At 43.3% G+C, this 20,184-nt stretch overlaps 1 long non-coding RNA gene across 1 annotated transcript in view; it reads left to right on the top strand.

The window, feature by feature from the left end:
• LOC130257405 (uncharacterized) overlaps positions 1 to 19,904 on the top strand; it is a 114,734-nt gene extending 94,830 nt beyond the window's left edge. The window contains exons 5-6 of the long non-coding RNA XR_008841323.1: positions 9,633 to 9,778; positions 19,292 to 19,904. This is a non-coding gene — a long non-coding RNA (uncharacterized LOC130257405). The remainder of the gene's footprint in view (positions 1 to 9,632; positions 9,779 to 19,291) is intronic.
• The last annotated feature ends 280 nt before the right edge of the window (positions 19,905 to 20,184 follow it).

The following is a 20,184-nucleotide window of genomic DNA, read 5'->3' as shown; positions in this document are numbered from 1 at the left end:
TGCATCCCTGAGCCCTCCATGGCTGCAGGTGGATCTGTGCATCCCTGAGCCCTCTGTGCCCTGCAGGTGGATCTGTGCATCCCTGTGCCCTCTGTGCTCTGCAGGTGGATCTGTGCATCCCTGAGCCCTCCATGGCTGCAGGGGAATCTCAGCTCCATCCCCTGCAGCAGCTCCTGCCCCTCTCTCTGCACTGACCTTGGTTTGCAGGGCTGTTCCTCTCACATATTCTCACCCTGCTCTTCTCTGGCTGCAATTACAGCTGCACAATAACTCTCTTTCCTTCTTGAATTTGTTATCCCAGAGTTACCCACCCTTTCTAAATGGCCCAGCCCTGGCCAGCAGTGAGTCCATCCTGGAGCAGTCAGGGATTGGCTCTGCCTGACATGAGGGAAGCTTTCAGCACCTACTAACAGAAACCACCCTGTAGCCCCCCTGCTTCCAAAACCTGGCCACACAAACCAAATACAGTGGTCCAGGGCAGCAACAGCAGAGCAAATTTTGCAGATCAGCAGCTGCATGTAGCCCTCCTGGTGATGGGACAGGGAGAAGGAAGATGAGAGCTAAGCAGTGGCCAGAGCAGCCCATGCCCCAGGAGCCACGCAGGGTATACAGCAGTGGTGCCTGGCAGCTGGAGCTCCTTTTATTCAGCCCACACTGCATAAAATAAACCCTAAGGTATAATATGGCCTTTGCCAAGAAAGGAATGCAAGACATCAGGAACAACAACCTCTCCCATATGCTGAGCATCTTCTACAGAATCCCCCATAGCCTGGCAAAGTGCACTGTCTAATGACCCACTGGCCACAGCCAGACAAGTCTCCAGGTGCTGGGCACCAATTCATTCTGAAAAGTGACTGCTCCTGGTTTAGGACCAAATATCCTTGTTTCTCATTAGTGCTCTGCTGTTGGCTCCATCTTTTGCCATCACACACCATGCAAACCAAGCAGGAAAAAATAAATGTCAAGGAGAAGATAAAAACATGATATGCTAATTAACAAGTGTTCTCAGAGTGTTAGCCCCACATAATAACTACTGACCTGTTTGGGTATATTTTCAAATGCTCTTTCTTTTTTCAAGTTGGCTTCTTCTGCAGCTTCAGATTAAGCAGTTGCCTAAAAGCCTTCATTGTAAAACATGCGTTGCACTCACCCATCTGGCAACTTTATGTTGTATAATACAAGGGAGTGCACAGTATGTGGCATAAATTACAGACAAGAAGAATGAACAGCACAGCATGTAGGGTAAATTAAAGCAGGCATTCTTCATGGCCCATAGCAGAGAAGGACAGAACAATTTTGCATCATAAATACAGTAAAAACATGTGTTTTCAAATGAGAATTTAAAAAAAAAATTAAATAAATAAGATATGCCCTCAGAGGCAGGCAGCTTGTTCCTAGAGGCAGCAGCAACCATGCAAAACCACATAAAGGAGTAAAGAAAGGCATAATGGTAGATAACAAGAGGTAACAGATTGCAGTAGGAGGACAAAGAAAGAAACCAAATGCTGAGATGGAGCAAACCCCAGTGGACTTTTAAAAACAAGAGTGCAAATTGAAAATGAAAGGAGCAGAAAGCACACACGGATCTGAGGATGAAAACCATCCCTGTTGTTTTTTAGTGGCATGAGCATATGTAATGCACACTGCTTGTTAGTGACATATCCCTTAACATCAAAGGGTTCATAAACAGCATCTCCTGACCATGGCCTGCTGAACTCAGCATAGCCCCAGGAGCCTTCTGCTCTGAAGATCCAGAAGTGCTGACCATCCTATGCTGCTTCTCACCCTCTGGACCATTGTTGTGGTGTGTGTGCAAAAATGCCCACATAGGGAGAGAAGAAGTGGGAGAAATTGGACAGACTGGAAAAAGTTGAGCAAACTCCACTTGATGGCAAGGTCCAGAGCTTTTACTCTATGCCTGACCTCTCCAGTCCAAGGTATCCTATTTCTTTTTTGTGAGCTTCCACAGCAGCTTATGCCAACCTAGGGCATGGCTTGTGCTCTTCCACTGTCTTGCCATGGCCCTTCCCTTGTGCCAGCACTGGGAAAAACTTCAGGGAGCTAACTCTGCTAAACTAACCTCACCAAGGAAAAAAGGGGACTAGTTTCAGATCAGTGTTGCTCTTCTCCTTACTGGAGTGGAGTTACTTAAGTTGTGAGCCAGTTTAAGCCGCTGAATGGGCAATTTGAGTTCTGGATTGGAGGTGCAGGACCGTGGCAGCTTCAGTTTAGATGAGATTAAGCTGCCATGGAATGGTGCTCTGGATGTTTTTCTTTCCCACCCTGAGCTGTTTTTGTCAATTTAGAATATGTTTTTCTCAAGGCAGGGAGTGTTTCCCATTATGTGTTTGTGCATTGCCTAGCAAGTTGGAACCCTGATCTGAGGTGGAAACTTGAGGCCCCACCATAGTACAAATAATAAATATAACACAGTGAAGAACAGATGCATTCACATATGGTGCTTTATAATTCAGACAAATAAAAATTCTTATGTTGTATGTTAAAATAATTCTATATGTGCCACGGTTAGCATGAAAACTGAAAATAAAAACAAAGCCATGAAAAGTCCAGGCATTTAAGAGTCCATACCCTATTTCTGCATCTACAAACACAGGCTGCTCTGTGGCCAGTCCTCGTTGCCTCATCATGCAGCAGTGCTCTGTAACTTTTGTGTTGTTCAGGTTGTGCTGTCTTTTCTTTTAATTTCAGAACTCCTTTCCAGCCTACTCAGGCATCTTCCCAGCCAGCCATCCCCTCCACTGCACATATGGGACTGTATATGAAGTATCCACAACTTTTTCATTTTGCATAGTTCCCAAAGAACACACCATTTTTGTCTTCTTGAGAATGTGGTCCCTAATGGCAGCATCCTCCTGGGGCAGTTTAGGTTTCCACTGGACTCTGAATAGGGATCATTGTGACAGAGGGTATTTTTTCTTGTGCTATGCTGGCATTGGCAATAATAGTAGCAACAACTATTTGCAAAGAGGAAAGTTTTTGTGGCAATCTCTGGCATATAGTATTATTTAACTCTTTTGGAAGAGGCACCTTCCAATAAAAGAAAGAATTACTTTTGAAAGAGTTACAGCCATATGGTAGTTCTGAGTGAATTGCATGAGTCATGTTCTCACACGTTGATAGAGGTGGAAAAAAGTTCTTAAAGTGTGTCTTTATTAATTTTTATTTTTTTTAATCACACTAATTCAAACTTTGCTATGCCAATTTTTCAGAAAATTTATTCTGTATATAACAAGTGCTGCAGATTTTGGAGGGTTGTTTTACATTCTTAAAAAATAATTAAATGGTTTAATTCCTTTTTAAAGCACCAAAATCACATCAGGCTCTAAAGTCATGAGCTTTGCCTCTATAATTAACATTCATAAATACAGACTTAGCAAGGCTGGCTTTCAAAAGGATGATGCATTTCAGGAATACAAATTTGCATGTACAAACTGGACACAGCAAGTGCAGCATTTCTGACTTCTCAATATCAATTTACTTATTATACCAATTTGAATCCTTGCTAATCAATGAGACACTAAGAAAAAAAGCATTTTGGACAATTGCCAAAAGTATATCACAAGGAAGCATAAATCAAAGCACTAGTCCTCTATGCTGAGCATTCATTAGTAACTAACATTAAATTGAAGTGAACCTTTTTACAAGCAAGGAAAACAGGCAATCCTGGAAATTGTTTTACTAGCAGCTCTGTATCCCACTTTTCCTTTCCCAGTCAACTGGAGGAAACACAGTCTAAGCAAAGCATTTGGCAATAAAGATCCTACATAGTTTCCACCATATTAATAGATTTGGAAAATAATATCCATAGAAAATGTACACAGGGCAAGCCATTGCCCAGAAGGAGGACATTTATTTAATAGGTGTAGACACAAAAATTAACATTTCTACATCAGTCTCATCTATCAGCTTGAGAAATCCATTCTAATAGATGTCAAGCACTGACATACAGAGGACCACGAGCAGTGTTTGGACTTCAGCAACTTGACAATAATACTTGAAAAGCATCAAGTATTTCTTCACTCAAACCAAACTGGTCCTTGTCAGTACAGTGGGGCTAAAACCTTTGCCATATTATGGGATTAAATAGTTGCAGAATAGGGCCTGACTCTCTCCAGGCAGTTTATGAACTCAGAAGTTTATTTAGGTTGCTGAACTAGTGCCAGTTTACAGCTGCTAATGAGCTGATCCATACAATCTTTTTCCTTTTAAACCAGTCAGAATTAACCAAGATAAACTCTTCAGCCCTACGCTACTGGTTGCCTGAGGAAATATTTTGAAAGGATTCTTGCCTAAAATGTAAATATCTCAAAAACTAACTTCTGGGCATATATTTGGTGTATTACTGGAATTGGTGAACATCCTATATAATGGGAGCATGTCCTGCACCCTATCTGAAAAACCATGCAGCCAGTAATTCTCTGGCACTTTTGGAAAAGCTGCTCACTTCTCCAGCAAAGCAGTTAGCACACACTATTAGAAGTGCAATCATGTTATACTGGAGTTATTTTTCCTTAGTTCTAGTGTGTAAAACCTGGCAACTTTACCTTGGCAAAGGGCTAAGAGTTCACCCAAGCTTGCAGTCTGTCTGAGCTTTAGCTCTGCTTAACTTGGGGAGCACCCTGGTGAGCACCTTGGGCCTTTGTGGTGTCCACCAGCTCCGTGTCAGTGCAAGTGACTGAGGGCAGCTCACAGAAGGCTGAGCAGAAATCAACCTCGTTGCTCCAGAGGCATTCCTTAAGGAGAGCAGACTCAACTGGACCTGCCCAACATTGCCTTCTCCCTCTGTCTTCCCACGGGGTGTAATTGGTTGGATCAGTGAGAGGCCAGGATGAGAAAAAAAGCAGGTCATACTCTAGCAGTGAAGACTATCACCACCCACTTTTCACTCCCTTCTCTGATTTTTCTCACAACCATCATCTACAGTGAGAAGAATATGGTGTCTTTTGGGCTCCCACTCCTATCCAGCTGGCTTATTCCTTTTAAAGTTCTATTTCTCTAATGATTTTAGCTTTCCCTCTGCTCTAATCCTGGAGCCCTTTCTTTGACTCAGCACTGATCACCATAAAAAAATGCAACAACAGAACTTCCTTCCTCCTTTTTCTCCCATTTGCACAGGGCTGGCAGAGTTTCTCAGTGCTCAGGATCTGGTTCCTTTGGTGACCTCTTGGTGAGTCACCAGGAGCACACAGTCACAGCTCTGAAGGCACGTGGTGACCTGCTGCAGCCCTGCAGAGCTGGGGGAGTCACAGGGCTGCAGTGGATGAGTCCTCAGCCAAGGAGTCAGCAGCACCCTGATAGCCAGGAGGAGCTGTGGGCTGGCATCTCCTCCCTGGATCTCCTTGGGTGGCAGCAGCTGGCTGGGAATGGAGAAGCCCTGCTGGCCCTGGGTTTTCACTTTGTTTTTCACCTGTGAGTGTGCAAGAGCAGTCAGTCTGTCCATGAGCAGAAGAGCAGAGAGTCAGAACATGTGCATGTGGACAGGGCAGAAGAAAAGGGGACGAGTAGGGGGAGGAGTTATTTAGAAAGAGAGCTCATAACTGTGGTTATGTGTTCATACACATGTGGGTCTGTAGGGGAAAAGAGAGACCAGCTTGTGGACTGGAAGTGATGGGAAAGTTTTGCAGTTTTGATTTTGACAGTTTTTCAGAAGATAGCTCACAGCTTCTTGCACCATTTACAGAGGAGCTGTGTTATTCCTTTTCCAGGCTAGCACTTTGAGAAAAGCCTTTCTGTGAATTTGATGGTATTTTTCTACTCACTGTGGTATTCACAGATATGAAAGGAGATGGGAGCAGAGCCCCCTAAATCCATAATCACTGAGTGCAGTTACATTCATAAATGTCACCATTGATAAGTACAGTGTGTTCAACAACCAGCCAAGCATTACCCAAACACAGAGGATTTTATATGACCCATCAGAGCTATAGGGAGACATTTTGATGCTGGGAGTGTGTCCTCCACTCCTCACTCCAGCCTGACTTCTCCAACTCCAAAACTTCTTCTGGCCACCTCTGTTGCCTTCAGGTTCTCTGGTTTGCAGAGACAAGATCTGGTACAGATCTGCTGCTTTTCCCCCTTGGTGATTTTCTCCTGTCCGTGGAAACCTCATACCCTCCTGTAAACCAAGTCTTCCCTTTCTTGGGAATGAGACCTTGGTCTTGTGTTGCAGCCTATCCAACTTGAACAGTTCTTTTTGCATGTGCTTGTTGTATGACAGAAGACATCTGAAGCATCTTCCAAACATGAAAAATCGGCCTCTTCCATTGCAGTCAAGGGGAGGTTTGCCAGCAGCTGCACAAAAACTGGGCTCAAACTCTCATCTGAAAGACAGATGAATAAAAAAATACAACAGACATTGCTGCTGAAAATAGATAATTTCTAATTCCCTCAGCTCTCTTTGTGGTTTAAAATAAGCCTTTCTGCATTAAGACTACAGTTTTCAAACTAATGAAGTTAAAAAACCCCAAAATATTCTTTCTAAGTGTTGTTTCAATTACATTTCCATGAGTCTACAAACTTTTGATGTGTGAATTTTCCCATTAGATTCACATTGCTTTGGTTTGGAGTCCATCAGTGAGGCATACCCTGTACAGTGGCAGTGGGATGAGACCTCTCATTTTTACATCCCAGGGACCAAAGGAAATGAGTCAGCAAACTGGCAAGGTCCTATCTGATTGCAAAACTGCTGAGCATGATCAGTCCTTGTGTTTCAATACCTATCCCCTGCCTTGCAGCTCCAGATCAGTCTGCTAAGGGATCATGTTTTCAGAGTCAAGAATGAGCAGGCACTTTTATCCTGTGTGCTACCCTAGTCTAATACATGCATTTGAAGGACCTGACTGTTAGTTGTTATTAAACTATTTTTTACTCCTGTGATTGAATCAGCTGCTGCCTGGAAGCATTATATTTAAGTAATGGATTGTTGTTACTAGTGGGTTTTGAGTTAAAACAGACACCACAAAGATTGTTCTGGCCACAAAGAAGCATGTGGAAGAAATCAGTAAAAGATAACTTGGACAAGTAAGACATGGGGTAGCCTTTCAAAAAACAACAAGTTGATTTTTTTTCAGGTAGAACTTGGCCCATTCATTAAAAGCACTCAATGTGCTACCTGTGACTGAATTTGATGGTTCAGGAGTTTTTTCACCTTCTACATTCCCTGACTTCTACCTTAGGTATGCTCTAAGCCTACTTGGTGCAACAGGGAACCCCAAACTGGCTCAGATGCATTAAGCATTTATTTTGTTTCTTTTCTTCATGCCTCTTTCTAATGTATTTCATCTGCTATGAACAGCGAGTGTGAACCACATTGAAATAATGAAATGTCAATATGCAAACAATACCATTTCTCAGGGACAATGTAAAGGGCAGGAATATAAACTTAGGTCTCAAAGGCAATAAATGTTCCTCAATTAGCCTTAAAAAATGCTTTTCATCTACCTAAAATGCATGAAAATTTACATATTTTGGTATTATTTACTCTTCTTCCCTATTAAGTACATAGTGCTTTGCTGATTATGGAGTATGGCTAGGGAAAGAAGGTAAGTTTGTTCTAAGGAAAGCACAGTAATTGCCCCTATATTTTCATTCAACCACTCTCCAGTTTTTAATGGCCAGCCTCTCCTATTATATTAAGTCTAAATGAGGTTGAAAATCTATTCCTTTGGGATTTTGCTAGTGATTTGGTTTGGAACAGGATTTCACCCCAGGAATGCCCAGAGCCTAGCAACTAATAATGACTGTGCATCTTGGGCTTTCACCTGCACTGGTTCTGGGGGAGTTAAAATTTTGTATACAAAGCCAAAAGAGCTGTTAAAATTTTGATTTCCAGTGCAAGTCATCATTTACCATATGGTCAGGTATTTACCCCAACTCTGTGTTATTCAGCAATCATAGAGGTTTGTGTGGGGTGGGGGTGAAGCAGGGGGTTGTTGTTTTGGTTTCACAGTCCTGTGCATCAAACTCTCTGAATTGCTGTCACCACGATGCCTGTGAACCAGTCTGCTGTGTGAGTCTGACTGGAACAAGCCCCAAAAAAACACTGTTCTTTATCCTTCCCCTCCCCAAAGCCTCAAAGCTGGGATGGACTCTGGGACCTTTCCTGCACTGCACCTTACCTGACAAGCAGGCAGACAAGACCTGTCAAACCGAGCACAGGAAAGATAATCAGAGAGCTAATACTAGCAGTTCAACTTTGCTCCTATTTTCAGTGGTGAAAAGCAAGTTTACCTCTCAATCATTAGGATACTCAAGTTGCCAGAAAGGCAAATAGCCAATAAACACCCACTGGCCACCTCTACAGGGCTTTATGTTGTTGTTTGTCATTTATTTCTGCGGCTGGTACTAATTTTCAGCTTGTCATCCTTTGACTCATAGAAATTCTTCCCCTTCAAAAAGGATGCATCTCCCTGCCGACCACGGAAAAAACGTGGCATGCAATTCAATCCTTTCCTGATAGCACCGGAGACGGGGAGAGGGCAAGTTAGAACACCATGATGAGGAAGTTCTGTCATTTCCAGAAGGAAGCATGATTCACTGTGCGGAGCATTTTTGGGAGCCTGAATCAGAGCTGTCGAGGAAGTCAGTTCTTGGACAGTTTGATGTTTAGTTTAACTATGACTTTACCGGTGAAACACAGCCAGTGGCTATGGAGAGATCAGATAACATGCCACCGAGGAGCAGACAAGAGGACTGCCAAGAAAGCGGCTTTCAAATGTTTAGGATAAAATGAGAAGTGCCCCAGAAAAATCTGTCCTTAAATGTCATTGGGAAGCAGCGCTCTCCTGAAAGCAGATTTGAGGGAGAAATATTTTCTCACACTTTTCCTGAGCACAGAGCAGGCAGTGGGAGGGACCTGCAGGGTGGCCATAAGGAGCTGCGAGGAGGGGAGGGCCACGCAGGGATGCAGCCGGGCTCCTTCCCAAAAGGTCTGGAATTAGCGCTAGCGGAGAGATGGCTTCATTAGTCATGGCACAGACCTGCTAAGTAAAGCTATCCGCAGAAAGAATGAGCTGTGTGCTAGCTGCCAACAGACTGCAGGAGAAATTCAAGTTGTTGTTTTTAATTGCCTATTGTAGCCTAAAAGAATCGCGGTTTGATTAATGTAGTGTCCCCCCTCCGCCCAGCGCACACCCCCTCACACGCACACACCATAATGCAGGAAACAAGATTAGATTGGACTGTCTTTCCCTGATCTTTTGCCTCCCCATCTTTCATTCTTCCCCACATGAAAAACAAGGACTTACTGGCAAAGTGCACATCTGGGAAGGGTCCTCAGCTCAGGAACTGGGCATATTCCTGGGCTACCACAACTGGTTTGGAGCAGGTGGCCAACTATGCCTTTTCTCCCTAAATGTAGTTTAATAAAGTGAAAAGAGAGAAGAAAAATCTATGTTATTACTTGTGAAGATTAGCAGACTGTTGATGTGTTTGTGCCTCCAGGGATGTGTGTATATCGCTGAGGTCGAGCAGAGGAAACTCTCAAGATATTTACTGTATGGAAATACATGCAAGAACTCAAAACATAGTGTAGGAGGGTGGTGTTTATAGCCTGTACATTTAAATAAATAGAAACCATCCTTTAAACTCACTCTTTTCACTCTGTTGCATAGGGATTTACATTTCTGGCCTTGTGGATAAGGAAAGACTGAGTATTAGGGAGAGGCACTGCTCTTATAGGATGTGAAAGGAAATAATGGGATACACTGAGCATGCCTACGCATCCCTCGAAGACGTCACTCCATCTGAGAGCCAAAAGGTAAGGGAGTGGGTTTGCTGACTATGACACATGGTGGGAGGAGATCTGAGACACAAAGGAGTCATGGGTGTGAACCAGGAAACAGGACCGTGCCCACCCAGCTTTTTTGTTTGCTTGAGGAGGATGTAAAATATGCTTACACTAGTTGTGCTCCAGCTCCGGCGCTAATTGTTAACAATAAAAGGTCACCAGAAAACAATTGCTGGGAACCAGAATTACACAAGGGGCCTGGGTAATGCGATCACTCCTTCGCGGGGGAATGCCATCCCGCCAGGGAGGGTGCTGGGGGATCCTTGGGAGGGACTCAGGTCAGCCAAGGAAGGGAGGTGCACTGTGTCAGTCAGACCTGCCCCACCAGCTCCCTGTTCCCAGACGGACACACACACAACAGGCAGTTTCAAGCTTATTTAACACTTGTTTTAGGGAGTTTAAATGCAAGGTGAAGGGCTGTTCTTTTTTCTTTTATTCTAATATCGGCTTGGACATCCCTTCCTATGGCAGCATTAGGACTTTGGGGGGATATGCCCGGTAGGTTTGGACAGCAGGAACAGGGACTGCCATCTGAGGGAGGGCTGGGGTGAGCTGGAAGCAGCAGATCCCAAAGGAAAGAGAGGGAGGAACTGCTCAAATGTCTTATTCCCTCCCAAAATACGTCTCTACTTCATGGGTGTGAGTACTGCTCTGGAAGAAATTTCTAAGCTAGCATTAAATTCATCTGTGTGAACACCAGCAACAGCTGGAAAATCCTGCCAGCATGTTGGAAAAGTACTTGGACAACCCATCCAGTCCCAGCTCTGTGCTCTTGTGGCTCTCTGTTCTACACCTCTACTTGTGTAGTCAGCACATCATGAGCTGGGCTCTGACCGTCCTGGTTATTTAACCTCCAGGACTGAACAAAATTAAGGGATATCTGAATCAATGAAAGATGCTTTTAGGCCACGTCCATGCTGAGGCACAGCCTGAATGCCAGAGAGGGGCTGAACTCAGGCCATTTGACAGTCAGTGGTAGGTACAGCCACAAAAATGCCAGCCCTGTGAGGATTTAGAGGCATTCTGGAGCATCCCATGTCTGAGCAGACTCAGACTCTGTCTGCCCTGCCTTTGTTCCACATTCACACAAGTTCAATTATTACTCAATGGTCCAAAGACATTTATTTACTCTTCCTTGCTCTCTGAGAAGTTGTATGTGTGTCTAGCCCACCCTAACCTGAAGTCCTGAACCCTGAGTTTTCTGTAGCTGCATCCACCCAGAACAGCACAACCCTGTTAGCCCCACAAAGGCTTCCATCAGCCATAACCAGCTCTCTCCCAGCCCTTCAAATCAATTCCTGCAGCCAAACTTTACAGCCAGGGAGAAAGAATAGACACATGTGAACAGCAGTCATTGGGGGACAGGGCACAACTGTTTTCCCTTTTCCCAGTGATTGCACGTGTCTGATGGTGCCCATGCAGTTTTGAAACTGTTTGTGATGGGGTTCAAGTCTGTTAAAAGAATCCACTGCCAATAAGCATTTTCTCAACAATTCCATCAAGTCTAGAAACAGAGGCCAAGATGCCACAGATGACCAAGTAGCTACTCCATAGGTGTTAAGTACAGAAAATTTCTCAAGAAAGCTGCAGGAATAGCATGCAGCAAAGCAGGACAGGGATAATTACATCTCCAGCAGCTGAAGGACACTGAGAGAGATGTTAGATGATTTATGTGAGGAGAGCTTGCTGAATTCTCAAAGCTTCCCACATGCTGTTCTCTCGTGTGAAGAATTTTGTGTTCTGCAGACAAGGAGAGCTCAAGAAGTGACAAGGCATATCCTTGTGAGATCTGGGAGTGAAAAGGGGAGCAAAGATTAATTCAGGGCCCAGTTCTCACTGAAAACATCATCATTATAAAAAGTGGAGGCAAGAGGCCTTTAGTTCTCTTTGAAGGGATGCCAGGATGTGCTAGAAGCTGTTGGAGCATGTCTGGGGTCATGCAGGTGCCACATGCAGGTTACAGGGGACTGTGGTGTGCCCAGTACCAGTGCTGGAAAAGACCCTCAGGAGCCACAGGGCTCTGGGGGCTATAGGTATTTTGTCTATCTATGAATCCAGCCCCATTTAGTTCAGTTTGGTCACAGCACATAAGAAAGATGCTGAGGATGATGAGGATCCAGAGCATTGTTGCAACATCCTCAGGTACAACAAAAATTACCTGTGGGGGAAGGACTGGACAAACAGCATTTGCTTACTGTAAAGAAAAAAGAAAAAGGAGTGAGTGCTGAGAATGTTTTTAATATCTGAAGGGTTACTACAAATAGCAGAACACAGATCCTGTGGTGAGATAGAGAGCTAAGGAGGGGCTTCAGCTGGAATAGAGAAGATTCTTATTAGACACCAAGGGAAAAAAAAAAAAAACAATCTTTGTAATAGTAAAATTATGAAGCCCCGTAATGAATTGACTAGAGAAATTCTGGGTTATCCAGACAGGATGCTTTTAAGAGTAGAAAAACAGCAGCCAGGAAGGACAAGGATGTAGCTGATGCTACCATGGATAACCTCCTGAGTTCCTTCCAGGTAGTATGCAAGCACTACAGGGAAGAAGAGGAAAAAACTATTTTCCAACTTATCCTTCATTCATTCCTGTTTCCGCCTGTATCACTTTTCATTCCAGCTGCATTTAAAGAGAGCAAAATGATTCCTCTGTTAACATATGACTGTGTAGTAAAACCCACGAGTTAAGAATGAGCAGGTCTTGAGAAAACAGAGGATATGAAAAATTTGCACTTTTATTTTGGTGACCAAATCCTCCTCTTTCATAGAGCAGGTCTGATTTTGTTCATTTGCTCTCAGCAAGCAGAGTTAATGGTTACCGTTTTCTGTAAAATAGAACTTCCATTACTGAAGAAAAAATCATTTTACAGCACTCAGTCTTCAGCCAATAAAGTTTTAAAGCTGCATGAAGAGTTTTACATTTTGAAACATTTACTTTTAAGTGAACTATAAAGATGAGTCTTAATGCTCAGATTTCGGAATCAATAAAAATGTTCAAATGTCTTTGTCAACAGCATAGTGAAACTGAAGCCAAAATGCCACTAAACAAAAGATAAAATCTTGGATGAAATACCCTGGCCTTTACTGTCATTTGTGACTGTGTCTTCAAATGGAGCTATGAGCAAAAAGTGACTCCTGCCACTGTGACCAGTGGGTCCTTATGAAGTGGGCCCAAAATAGACCAGTTAAAATAGTGCAGCGTTTGCTGTGTGCACTGGGAGTTTTAGCACATGCTTTTGATGAGAAGATCTTTATGACAGTAAATGTAGATACTCTTTGTTATATTTAAGGTTGAATTCCAGCTTTTGTCCTAAATCCTTCCTCCTTCTCCTCTCTGCTGTATTTTTAGCTGCTCAGAATTTTTGGAAGCAATTCCTTTTGTGATTACAATTGTCACGTTGTTTTTATCACTTCCTGGTAAAAGAATCCATTTTAGATTGAATAATCTATTTTTTTTTCCAACTTGTTTGGATATCTCTAAGCTGTAATTTGAAACTCAGCCCTAGCCTAGCTCAAAACTAACAAACTACACACCCCAGAGGTATGCAAGAGAGACCTGAGAAATAAAACCAAGCCTCAGGCAACAACTGAATCTATAAGGGTTCACTACATCACCTTTTATGGACTCATGGTCCATAGTTGCAATAGAGATTTCAATGAGTAATCTAAAATTGGAAGGAAAAAAAACTCCTGGGTTCAGCATGTTAAAAGCATTAACATCCTGGAAAGTGCTAATGTGACTGTGGATTTGAAATCTCACACTTTCTTTTCCCAGGAGGGACATGTACACATGTGCTCTCTACTGACTCTTAGGTTTAGTCCAAGGAAATGATGCCCCATTCTGATGGTGTTCAAAGATCCTGCAGTCTCAGAAACCTTCACGTCAGTGGTATAAAATTAGGGGACAAATTAGTTGAAGCATGATAATTAATCACGACTTGAAATCGCCATGTACACCTGTTTGCAGGTTTGGCTTTTCATTGTTGTTTTTTTATGAGCAGGGAGTGTAGTGTGTGCTCATCAAAAGCAGCCCCAGTCTTCAAGCAGGGTGTCTGAAGAAAAGCCCTTTCAGAACCTGCAGGGCCAGACCTCCAGCAAAAGGCAGGTGTGTTCCCCACCACAGAGCTGTCAGTGAGAGCATCACAGACAGGTTTGCTTAAGCAAAGCCCCATTTAGGAAAAAAAAGCATTCCTAGCATGTGAAGTTTTCTGTTATACAGAGCCTGAGGTACAGTCCTGGTTTTCCATGGGATTGGGATTTCAGGAGCCTCAAGGAAAACAAAGTCATAGCTGCAATAGAAGCCACGGTCTACAGTGTAAGCAGCTATTGAAAAATTGGTGTCTCTTCTAGGATGGTGTGGGGAGATAGGGACTGCAATGTTTAGCTAACATACAAATGTGTGTAGGCACTTATATCCCAGTGCAACCTGTAAGGGGAAGGCAGCCCAGCCTGATTCCCTTCCTCAGGGCAGAGCCTGGAGTGTGCTGCCTGTCCTGTCCCGTGCACAAATCTTCACGGACAAACAAGAGCTTTCTCTGGCTGGAGAACAGTAACTTGCAATGCAAGGCATGCCAGCCTATGTCAGCAGTATTGCTCCCCTGGCACTGCTCCTCCCCATTAATTGTAGAGTAGAAAACATTCTTCTCTAGGCTTTTCCTCTAACAACCCCAGTGTGAGAGCCAGGAACTGTGGACATTTGTGTGGAGGGAATTTGGCAGCTGAAACGCGTGGAAGCCTGGCTCTGGCATGAGCCTTTCCAAGAGCAGCATCTGGACTCCTGGTTAACTTCCTGACTGATCTGCTGCCTCAGACAGGATGCCAACCTCGATAAGTGCACCAAACATAAGGGGAGGGCTGGGCAGAGGCTTGGACATCTCCTCTGGTTTAAAAATAGCGAAGCAAATCCAAAGCACATTGGTAGAAAAGCTGCAACTTCAAAGCTCAACTGGAAAGTGCTTCCTCCTGATGTTTGTCTTGCAGATTACTGCCTGGGTTGAGTTTCTGCCTGTCCCTGCAGCAAAGCTGCAGCTGCAATCTCACTTACACAAATAGGTGAATTTGAAGCTCAAACACAAGACCATTTCTGGTGCATAGTGAACAGCTTGGCTCAATTTACGGGGACATCTGTGTCAAAAGTGTTGTGATGTTTGCAAAGTCCATCAGCATTTTGCTTGCCTGTGTGAAGATGGTAGTTCTGTGTGTGCCATTTTCCTTGTTTGTGCCATTAGGAGAAACCTTATACTGGCTTTACAAAATTAAAGGGAAAAAAGGTGCTTTTGAGATTACATCTCAGCTGTGTATATGTGTGCCTGTATATGGTATAGGGGGAGTGTGCACATGTGTGTATAGGAGAGCCTTTCCTTCAGTGCTGACTCAGAGATTATAGGTGACCACAAAGTTATTTGGTTTTTCTTCCACCCAGACAAATGCCCTGTCAAGCTTGGATTCTCCCTCAGTGTTGGAGACATCCACATTAGCCCCTTACCTTGTGGAATTCTACAATTGTGGAGGTGGAGATGAAGAAGCCAAAACACTAAAGAAAAGGGCCTAAAGCAGGTGACAGTGTGTAATTCCAGTACCCAGCTCCTACAAAGGGCTTGTACATCCCAACCCATGCCTGGCTTTCATCATCATGGTGTTTTCAAACATGAAAATGTGACAAGGCTTCTGTAATTTCTCTGGAACCAGAGTCAATCACTTTCCCTACACACCAACACTTTATACATACACAGATGAGAACATGCAAGTGCTTGCAAACTGTGTAAACATCATCCAGCACACCCTTTGTACAAAAATCACAAAAATTTGTTGATTCACCATTTCTCTTTTCACCATGGGGAAGAATAACACTTTCTGAATAACAGACACAAAGTATTTTGCAAGTGGGAAACAAGTGGCATCAGATAAAAACTCTTGAACTATTGATTTCTCTTGTCCTTCTGCAGTTCTTTCTTCCCATTAGCATTGTTACCCTGTCATTCTTTTCTAAAGGTGAGGAGGAGAAGAGAAGAACAGCTAAACCCAAAGGCAGTTATCCACAATGTTCACTGCATCCTGAGACTCCTCAGTACAAGTACAAACGATGTTGATTTCCTGCCACGACAAGGTAGCAGGGAGGTGTGCCAGAGGAGGAAAGTGATCTTTTTACAAAGAGAACCTTGTCCAAGACAACTTTATTACCAGACATAAACTCAAGAGAGTTAAAAAGCTGCTTTTAAAAAATGATCAGGTGCAGGGCAGAAGGATTAGGTCAGGACTTAAAAGCTTTCCTCCAAAATGTGGCAAATGGATTCTGAATTCTGATCGTGTCTGCAGTGTCAGCAGGTGACTGATTCATCAGCAGCATGGGAAGAAGACTTTTAACACTGTCCATACAAGGGATATTCCACTGCTCACAGGACACCCTGGCCTACTTCAGTCACTTGGCAATTCTCATCAGGCCATGAAGGCAAGTTAGTCATGCTCCTGTTCACAAAGTTTCTGACACTTCTGCTTTGCACTAAGCCATGAAGCCTCAGAGAGACTTTCAGCCTTATGGGTGTCGTGCAACGACTGAGACTGTAATATCTTAAATTTTTTTTCCAGGTTTGTCTGATAAGTGGGTGGCAACAGTTAGAGGCCAATTTGTGCTTTTCCATCACTCTGTCTAGACATATTTGCAGGCACTGCTTTGCCTAAAAGAGGAAAGGGTATATCATATATTACACAATAATAGGTTATTTTTACTTGTAATGCATTAAGAGGCTGTTTTCAATCAGAAACCGTTTGATATGAGGGTATGTTCTGGACGATAAATGGAAAAATGAAGCATATCCTTTTTTTTTCTTTTTTCACACAGCAGACAATACCCATACTTTCCATATAGACAGGAAATGGCTTAGGTTTATATATAGAAATACAGTCTATTTTATATGCATACATAATGTATTGATTTGTTTAAAAACTGTCACTATAATTGGTTGAAGCTGCAAAATTGATACACACCTGTGTAAATTCTTCAGTGCAGACAGAAAAGACAAATCTGGAAACTTTAAGTGGGATTCCTTGCCATCAGACTGAAGGCATGACACGTATGGTGTGAGGGTCAAGTACCGTTCAGCAGTCGCTCAGAGCCACCAGATCTGCTCTGTTCAGCATCTGTGTGTCATAACTTATAGTCCTACTTGATTCCTACAGTATCTTCTCACAGTTTTCACCCCTTCCTCCCACAGCTCCTAATGGGGCAGCAGTCCTTTGTTCTGGCACCACAGCCAGTGGGGTTGGGTCCCATTCTGGCTCAGGGTTGTGGAGTTCTCCAGTCCCATATTCCCTGGCTACCTGCCACCTCTTGTGGCTGGAGCTGTCCACTGTCCTCTTCTCTCTCTGGGTTGGAAGAAGGTGCTCTGCTTTCCTTGGGAGTGGGGTGTGTCCATAGCAGTGCACTTTTCTGCACAGCCACATAGTGTCTGTAGGCCACCCCTTCCCCAGGGGAGAAACACACAAAAAAACCTTTCCTGAGAGGGGCACAGTTCACAGTTCCCATGCAGCAGCTCAGTTTGGAGTTTGGGGTTTCTTCCCCCATCTGTGTGCTTCTGCCCCTGAGGACATGAACATTGGGAAGGTGGTGAGCTGCTCCCAGGTTTCTGGAGTCCAGGCTGCTTAAGCAGTCAAGGAATATCTGCTGTATCAGTGCTGTTCTGCAGTTCAACACAGCTAAGTCACTTTTTTACTCTAAAGTCTTGCAGAAGATATTTGAATTGCTTTAAGATGATCTTCCACTAAGCTGAGACTCCAGGGGTTAGGAAGGTTAGGAGCTACGTGTTTAAAACTGTGCTCAGTTCAAATTGGATGAATTCCTGCTCACCAGACTATGATCCACAGTCAGGCATTATGGTCAGATTATTTAATACATTAGCAAAATTGAATTTGATGGACACAGCCACCAGCTGGACTGTGATCTGATAAGGCAGTCACAGAGAAGAAACAGTAATAGGCCAGAAAAGAAAATAATTGTTTCTTTCAGGCACTGTAAACAGATATGTGTTTACTTTATTGCAAAGAGCTTTTTTTTTTCCTGTATTACCAGCATGTAATCTTTCACTTGACTTAATATGTGTTTGATATTGTTTGTTTGCTTTTACATATGCTACATCCCTTAATGGGATTCTTGAGCCTTGTATTTCATTCCATGTAGATAACAAACTTCTCCAGTGCTTCCCTTTAGATTTCTCAAGCTCCACATGGCTGCCTTGCTCTTTTCAATACATTTTTTTCCCAGCTGTTTTTTAATAAGGCAAGAAGTACAGTGAGAGCACTTGGCTACTTCCTACTGCAACCATTAATGGCCATGGTAGGCAAAAACTCACAAACCCTGTTACAGATAAGAAAATAAATCTCTCTCTGCCATGAAGCTGTGGTGTAAGGACTGAAACACTCTCTAAGCCGTAAATGTTGAACTTGGAGTGGGGAGAGCTGCAGCCGTCACCTTGCATATTTCATTTGTTACAGGCCATCTGTGTGCATCATCAGGGATCTCAGGAAAATATTACTCAGCTGTCTTTTATCTCTGTCTAGTCTAGCTGGAGCGTGGGTAGCAGAACACAAAGAAACAGGTTCCTACACTCAGCCTGATGATAAAAGATGCTGGTAACCTAATAGAAGCAAATGTTCTGTATTGATTAATAATACAGGGCTGTAACCCACTGAATCTGCTGTGCATGGAGCAGAGTTTAGAAAACAAATAATGAGTTTCTTCCTCCCTAATAAGCTCTTTATTAGTTGTTGAAGTGGAATGTGAGAGTAGAAAGTAAAGCTCAGGTATCAAAAGAAGTGGTGATGACGGGTTGAGGGGGGTCACTTGTGAAAACAGTGGAAATCAAATCAATTAGGCCTGTCAGCTGGAAAACATCATGGGGAATTAACACTTGTTTGTCTGGATTCCTGCAGCCTGAACAAAAGTGCACAAAAAGAAAAGTGTATTCAGGTAACAAAGAAAGTGTTGTATTAAACTGTGGTTTCACTAAAGGAAAAAAAAAAAAGTGTTGTGTTATGTAAGATTTACATCCACTGACAGATGAAATAAGTTAATAGGATACAACTTTAAAACCAGCAATGAGCTTTTACCCTTCAAAAACAAATACATCTGCAGCAGCAATGGAAGGAGGTAAAGGCACCACCTCTGTGAACTTTAGGGCTCATAAAGAGCAGAACTTGGCAGGGCCCTGCTGAAAATGGCGAGATTTTGCCTGGTTACCGTGAAACTGAAATTACAGCTGGTGGCATAAATTGAAAAGGCATGCAAAAAATCCAGGGAATATTTGGATCATGGGGCTACAAAGGAGGGAAACAATTGGAGCAGAAGCCTTCTGGAGTCTTTGGATCTTCAACCTCATTTCTGGTTTATTTTGCTTTCTCTCACCTCCAGTTTGGAAAATACTGAAATGCCCTTCTCTCTACCGAAAAAGCTGTTTTGTTTTGTTTTGTTTTGTTTTTCATATCACACTCCAGGAGAGCAAAGATGGTGCCAGGGCAGTTACAACCACAGCTTCTACTGGATCAGTGCCTGACTGAGGAAAGCTGGAATTCAGGTCTCCTGTCTCCAAGGCCTCTGACTACACTCATTAAAACTTGGACACAGAAATTAAGCAGTGAGATGGATTGGCCCTGATCCCCTCTTCTCCTCTAACTCTGGCAGACACCAGGGAGTCTCCCAGCCCCTGGGGCTGCCAGAGGGGTGACCACCCTGCAGGATCCCCTCCTGCATCAACCTGGACTATGCAGAGCCCAGACCTGGTTACCAAACCATGACTCAAAGTTACCTGCACACAAAATCCAGCCTCAGCCCTCCAGATGGACTGATCTGGGTGCTTTTTATCACTGCTTAATTCACAGAGGTTCTACTGAGAACCCCAAATTGCCAAGAAATACTGTAGGAATAAGCAATAGGATCAAAAAGTTTCAACAACTTGCACTTATGTTAAAATAGAAGGGGCTTGTGAGTAACTTCTTTATCTTTTAAACTTGTGCTAATTTTCATTGCTGTTTTTTGAAGCAAAGTAGTTGAGGTAGCTTTCAAAGTCTGACTGGATTCCAGAATAAAAATGCAATTGTTCTTTCCCTGTTCCTGTGTTGTGTGCACTGACTCCACATACACATTCTTGGCACACACCACAGCCCTTAAAGTGCACAGTTTTTAATGCAATTAGAAAAAGGACCAATTCCAAATGACAGGAATAAATTAAAAGAATGGCTTGAAGGTGCAGTCACAAATGGCTTAGTATTCTTCATTCAGAGGGAATTGCTTCATGGAAAACATTTCTTCTGACTGTCTCGCAGTTTTTTGATCACCTTGTCCAGTGTTTCAAGAGTCATGGCCATCCCTAGCTGCAGTTGGAATTACT

Source organism: Oenanthe melanoleuca, chromosome 1 (assembly GCF_029582105.1).
Source record: "Oenanthe melanoleuca isolate GR-GAL-2019-014 chromosome 1, OMel1.0, whole genome shotgun sequence".
In the NCBI taxonomy this organism is placed as follows: Eukaryota; Metazoa; Chordata; class Aves; order Passeriformes; family Muscicapidae; genus Oenanthe; species Oenanthe melanoleuca.
This window is presented reverse-complemented; position numbering and strand designations above follow the sequence as displayed.